Source organism: Rhea americana, unplaced genomic scaffold (assembly GCF_003343005.1).
Source record: "Rhea americana isolate MKP2758 unplaced genomic scaffold, rheAme1 scaffold_178, whole genome shotgun sequence".
Lineage (NCBI taxonomy): Eukaryota > Metazoa > Chordata > Aves > Rheiformes > Rheidae > Rhea > Rhea americana.
In genome coordinates this window covers 1,898,423-1,905,103 of record NW_028185905.1, presented here as the reverse complement: position 1 = coordinate 1,905,103, position 6,681 = coordinate 1,898,423, and the positions used below count along the sequence as shown (strand labels likewise).

Genomic DNA, 6,681 nt, shown 5'->3' with positions numbered 1-6,681 from the left:
CACCAGTGGGGCCATAAGGCACATCACAGGGCTCAATGCAGCTGACAGACTGGGACGGTGCCTGCAGGCTCCCCCCCATCCACATGGGGACTCCCAGCTCCAAGCAGACAGGCCCCGGCCCCAGGCACACAAGGGATGTTGCAGAGTGCAGAAAGCAAATTCGGGATCAGTCTGGGCACCTTACACAACCCTGAAGGGGCCCTGGCTTCCCCCAGGATGATGGGAATCACACCCAAGTAGTGCAAGGGAAATTCCCCATAGTCCTGTGAACAGCACTGAGTTCCCTGGGAACCACACAGGCACTCCAAAGTACAAGGGACTTGGGCACTAGATACTGGCCCCAGGCGCAACGTGTAGCCTCCTTCCCTGGGCATCATCTTCAGGAAAAGGCACATCCGGAACCAGAGAYGCGAGTGCAAAGAATAAAACAACTATTTATTGTTTTACTGCRCAGAAACGTGACCTGGAAGTGAGTCTGCCACRGAGCTGGGTGCCAGCATGCTTCCCCTTACCCTGTGACACCTGAAGAGTCATCACCAGCAYCCGTCCRTCCGTCAGGGAAGGGTCAGCTCCTGCTGCTGCCCTTGRCGTGGCAGGTGTCTGCGTAGCTGACGGCCTACCCCTTCTGCTTTTTCMTTTTCTGCTTTTTCCTTCAGGGATRGGATTCAACTCTGGGAATTTAGAAGACTATGCCTGATCTCACCTGTCTGTGCTTTTGCCTTGCCCCAGATTAGAGCCCTGCAGGACACTTCCACAGCTCTCAGCTCGCCTGTCACATCACCAGTCCCAATGGATGGGCCTGGACCACACGAAACCCAGACCTTGTGTCAGTGCACAGAATTGAACGCTGGGTACAGGGGAAGATGAGAAACCTCGAACGAGGGTTTGCARCCTTAGGCTGCCTAGGCTTCAGGGCTTACAGKTTATTATCTATGGATTTTTCATTAATCAGTAAGCCCTAAGCCCTGAACCTTAAGTGACAAACTGCACATGTTGGCACCCAAATGGTGGCTGAGGCTGTRAAATCTAGGGATGAGGTTGGATTTTAAATCCTGCACCCTGATCGCTAGATGAGCGACCTGTGAACTGTGACTGCTAAAGGCTAAACCCCACAAAATAAAGTAAGAAACCATAACCCCTGCGTAAGAGACCCTCAACAACAAAATAAATAAACCTCAAGTGAAAAAGTCCAAACCCTTAGCTTTAAGCAAGGAAAGATGTTTCCCCTTCATTTAGAAGGGCAGCAGAACAGGAAGATGTGCACCAGAATCCTGTTACTGTTGCTGTTTATAGGCTAGCTTTTAGCCACCGTTCAAATGTGAGCACGTGCAAGAATCATGCCACTGGACTGCACTAAGCTGTGCTAACACCAAACATACCTAAACACCGCAAGCAATAATTCCTCTCTGTTACAGACCACTAATATTTTTTGCTTATCTCAGCTTCATGGGCAACCATCCACAGCCAGTGACAACTGTAACCACCAAGGGCCAAACCACCTGCAACCTCCCAGCCCTGCTCCCATACAGCGCAGCTCCAGGACCTAGCTGTGTCCACGCTGCAATTCAGGGCTCATCTTCTGCAGCCAGCCACAGATCTCTGTGGAGAGCTCCCAGCTGTGACAATGCTCTTTCAACTGCCAGACAATGCTTCAGCACCTGTAAAGAGGCCAGAACAGTTACTGAGAGGCCAGGCAACTGCACAGCCCTCCTAGAACTACTCCCTAGTCCACAACTAGGGCTGACTGTAACCGACCAATAACCCCTTTAAATGAAAGAAGGCTCAGAGGAGATGARCACAGGCAARATGCCCTGATGCTCAGGAATGGTATAAGATGCAACTTGGTAATCCCAACTGTTGCACRGAGAATTGACTTGATCTTAGCACAAAGGGGGGCAGAGGATAACCTTTGCTTTAGATAAGTAAYCATATATTGGTGAAAACGTTTCTATCTAAATTCAGCAAAGGATGTGAATGTCTCTCTGAGATTAGCCAGACMAGCATGAGAGAAGTGCATACATGGYTCAGCCCAATACAGATCATGAAGCCTGAACAACTAACGAAGAAATTTTTGAAGAGAGCAACTGGCCRGAGCTGGCTTCAACCCACATATTCTTTCCTTGAAAGTGGGGGTGACCAGCGTCATGAYRATGAGCACATYGTAGAGACTGGTAATACCAATTATACTTGTATTGTGATTTCAGTTTATTACTTTATCACTCCTCTWAAAAAAAATAACATCAAATACCTTTAAATKAAATCTTTATATCAAACATTGTGCTCTCCATATGCATGGAATATCTAAGGGAACCTCGTCAGAGACTGCTGGACCCTGACACTGACCCTCTATGTGAATCAAACCACCAAGGTCCCTGGGAGACWCTCAGTTTAGAGATTTTTCCCTCCCAGAGCYTTAATGATAGTTCCCTAACCTGGACAAATGCAGATCTCTCCCCTCCCCGAAGCACTGTAACAGTTTTTATCCTGAAGTCCCAAGTCGCTATTACGACACAAAGCAGCAAAGCAAGGCAAAGACACGTGAGGTCACAGCTTACCCATCTAGCCACAAAAATTCTTACTTTAGACCTCACTGCTTCCTCCAGGTAAACAAACCTCCAAAACTGGCATTCAGATTCTCCCGGCTGCTCTTGACACACAAGTTACACAGGTCTGAAAGCAGTAGCCTGTAGTTCTTCATGGCAGCGCATAGTCGTTCCCAGCTGTTCTGAATGCCAAGGATTAACACAATTTATAAACATAAAAATACTACCACTATACAGCATAAAGCCAAGCTAAAATATCTGCAACCTCTTTGTATCCAACAGAACGAGCCACGTGCATCAGCGCCTACAGCTCAAGGCCAGCAACGCCTCCCGGGCGACGTTCTTCTGGCAGGCTCTCTACCTGAACGCCTCGGCCTTGCCTAGGAGTCTCCACTGGGACGTTATAACTTTGTCAGCCAGCACTTGTTAATGGAGGCACAGTGAAATCCTTCACGCTACAAAAGTACAGGGTGAATTAAATGAATCAAAGCTCTTCAGAAAACCGTAAGAATCCAAAGTTGTTTATAAGCACAAAAGCAGCTCTAACACACACACACACACACACACACACAAGCAAGGCAAACAGGGAATATGCAACTCACAAAAACCACTTCCCCCAACTCTGCTTTGGAAACGATGACAACACTTGAGTTTGCTGCAAAAGGGAAGTTAGACTAAGCAGCTGCTAGAGAATAATCCTTCAGAAGCCTTCTGCACCTGCATTTTTGGCTCAGCCATGCTCTGCCCCTCAGTCAGTTCAGACAGGCACAAGATCCCCGTCCCGTAACACTGGCACAGTAACCCCCCGCTTGTTAAGATGAGTGCCCACTGAAACACCTGGATAGATGATCCCCCTGCTGTCTATTCCTATGCCTGATGTTACTACTTTAGAAGGACCTGCGCACATTGGATTGCCTCTGTGCTATCAAAGGGAGAAGYCTCAGAGACAGTTACAGCCCAGAGTGCTGCTAAACAGTCTTTCTCATAGCCAGATTCTGGCCCCAAAGGGGATGCGAGGATGATGCTACCGGGTCCCGCTTTCCCTTGCTGCTGTTTTCTAAGGGTGCTACTCCCCTGGAGTCAGCAGATGTGCAAAGCATTACTGAGAAGGCTTGCCTTGTCCTGGGAATTTGAGGGCAGGAAATGTTAATTAATTCCACGAGGCTTTAATGTTTCCTCTATCTGCTGTCTTCCTCTTTCCCCAAATACCACTGCCAGGTAAGTAAGTGGGGGCTGCACTAACTGAATGCCTCTGAAAACGATCTCTTAATTTTACAGTTCACACGCTTTCTCCCTCTCTCTCCCCCTCTCCTTCTTCAGTAACTCTGGCCACTTGACTATCATTCTCCTAAGATAATAATTTGCTGCCTTGTAGCTTTTAAAATAGGATCTTTTGTAGGCACATAAAGTCACACACACAGAAATACACGTACGTAGCATACTTGTTGTAAGGCAGAGCAACCTTCCGTTATACATCAGTGATCTGTTATTCCGATCGCTCTTAATGGTGAGCCTTCCTAGTCAGGAAGGATGGTCTTTCCTTTGCAGTAGACAGAGACAGCTCTCAGTTGGTTCCATTTGGTCTTCTCACTTCAGCTCGCTTATGTTTTTCTGGTATCTTCAGCCGCGACAATTCGTCTGAAAGGGTAAGTACTGTATCCTTCCCTTTCTATCTACGCGTGTCCGATAACAAAACAGAACAGCCGAAGCAAAATTAAGGCAGATGCAGTTAACGATATTCACAGGGCAGAAACGGGTTGCTTAGCCCTCAGCACTGCCTCTGGGAGGCCGAAATAACAAACAGTCGTTACCAGCAGTCACCTTACTTGCCCACGGCAGAACGCCTCCTTCCACAGCAGTTGCTGGGGATATCAGAGGTCTGCTGCGCTTTTGATTTCTTGTCTCATTCACTTCATCCCTTAGGTATTAATCTCAAAAAGACCGTTTGTCCAGCTTTCCTCTCCGTCAGCAATTGGTATCGTTGGTTCCAGCTCTGTAACAAAGAGAGAAGCTGCATTTTACTCTCAATGAGAGGCAACAAAAGCCTTATACATGTACTTTTTCTCTTCCCCATGTTCTTTTCCCTTTTCCTTCTTTCCTTTTTTTTTCCTTCCTCCTCTCCTTTCACTTTACCTCAGACATTACAGGGTAAACTGTCTAGAAACACTGCGTACAGCAATTAGGGCTAGGTTATTAGACAGGCAGACGCATCACCTAATGCTTACCTATGCCATCTTCCGCGAAGCCTTGTTTTTATCTTGCTTCGGTACTATCGTTACTGTTCCGTACTCTTTCTCAAACCCTTGCACATGCCCGCTTAACTGACAATTCCCTCAGTCTTTAACTACACCGAAGAAGGACAGCACTTGGTGCGCCCATCTCTGTTTCAGACCTATCACCTTTTCAATTCAGCTCCCAGATTCCCCTTATGCTCGGATGCTTGCCTCACGGGTGATGACCAAAGCGAACAGCTGGACCACTAGGTCTAGCCGCTTCTCTTCAAGATGTCCCCTTTTGGGGGACTACCCTGCCAAACAAACCCAAGACAACTCATGAGGCCACTAGGTTTTAGACACAGCCTCCTCGAGGCTTTTGGCACGATGGACAAAACTGCTTCTCTTCACACTGCTCGCAGCTACGCTCATCTATTACTTAGGCTAAACTGGTTCTACTTTAAGAGGGGATTCTTGTTTGTTGCAACTTTGTGTAGAGTCCGTAACTTGCTACACATCCTCTCCAGTCCCTTCTGCTTTCACAAGGCTTTCCGTAACAAAAGGTGGTAATTAGTCGCAGCCATTCTCTCACAGGCTGGATTAAGACATTTCTCCTGCTCTGAGGAGGTGCCTGAAAGCCAGGCTCTTTTCTGTAGCATCCCTGGGGCTTCCCAGGGCCCATCAGTGTTCTTAGGCTTCTCCCAGAGCCTTCTATTTTTTAAGTGACTCCTTAGCCTGCCATTTTATGTTAGTGTACCCCTTAAGCATTGGGCACAGCACAGTTATCCCAGACCAGCCACCTCTTGCACGTACAGAGGCTTCTGAGAGGTGGCTCAGAAGAAAAGAGAGAAAAATCGGTTTGCCGTCTGTGCCTCCACCCACCAACTTACTTCAGGCTGTGCCTGGCGGCAGAGAACCCTTCAGGGCGTCCGGGGACATCTTTCTTCTATACGTCCGCTCGCTCGGCCTGGCCACCCTTCTCAAGGGAACAACTCCAGGCTGCGCTAACCGTACCTGACTGGCGTTCTCCTTCAGCTGGTTTGCTCCAGAGGGTAGAAGCTTTCCGTGACTCACCAGCGCTCCGGGCCACACCTGCTGATGCCGTGCAGAACCCCGCTCTGGGACCCCACTCGTCCGGGCTCTGTCTGCATGGGCGAGCGCACGCTGGGCAGGAGCCGGGGCCCTAAAGGCGAAGCCAAAGTCAGACCCGTGCCGCGGCAAACGGGACGCCGCGCAGACCCTGCCCGGCGGGGCGGGGCCGTGCCAGGCCCCAGCCCCCGCCGCCCCCAGCCCCGTGCCGCCGCCTCCAAGCAGCGACGGCCTCAGCGGACAGGTGGCAGCCCGCGGCCACACGAAGGGACACGCTCGCCTCACGGCCGCCCCTACATCCTCCACCTCAGGCGGCCTCGGCCCTCACCCGCCGCCGCCACCGCGGGAAAGCTCCGCCCCTGCTCGCCGCCATACTGCTCCCTGGCGCCGCCCGTGAACACGGCGCAGTCGGAGCAGCAGCAGCAGCCGCCCGGCGTCCGAGCACCGCGCCGGCTGCGGCCGCAGCGGGCTGGGCCGAGGGCGCGGCAGGCGAGACCCAGGAGGAGCGGGGCGGGGGGGCAGGCGAGACCTGGGGAGGCGCCCTCGCGTGCTCGCGGCGCGGCGCTGCTCCCGGGCGGCTCCCGCGTGCGAACCGCAGTCCACTGCGGCCCCGCGGGGCTCGCCCCGAGGCTGCTCTGCCCGTGCCCGAGAGACCGGCGGCGATCAGCGGGCAAGCTCTGGGGCTGCCCCGGAGCGAGAGTCGCGCGGAGCCGCTCCGGGACGGCACTGTCTGTCCCCGCGGCACCCGGGAAGCAGCGATAAGGAAGAGTTCTCTGCGCTACCGGCCCGAGCGCGCCGGGAAAGGGCGAGGAGCAGGGCCCATGCGCTTACCCGTG

The 6,681-nt window shown here is 51.7% G+C and overlaps 1 long non-coding RNA gene across 9 annotated transcripts; it reads right to left on the bottom strand.

Moving 5' to 3' along the window:
- Nucleotides 1-414: 414 nt before the first annotated feature.
- On the bottom strand, nucleotides 415-5,830 carry LOC146597792 (uncharacterized). Of its 9 annotated transcripts, none has more exons than XR_014895416.1 (4): nucleotides 5,647-5,830; nucleotides 3,977-4,536; nucleotides 2,809-2,998; nucleotides 415-1,658 (listed from the first exon to the last, which is right to left on the bottom strand). It is a non-coding gene; the product is annotated as an uncharacterized LOC146597792 (long non-coding RNA). The 9 variants fall into 9 exon arrangements; XR_014895417.1 differs by having other exon boundaries at nucleotides 3,986-4,536; XR_014895419.1 differs by having other exon boundaries at nucleotides 4,006-4,536.
- Nucleotides 5,831-6,681: the final 851 nt, after the last annotated feature.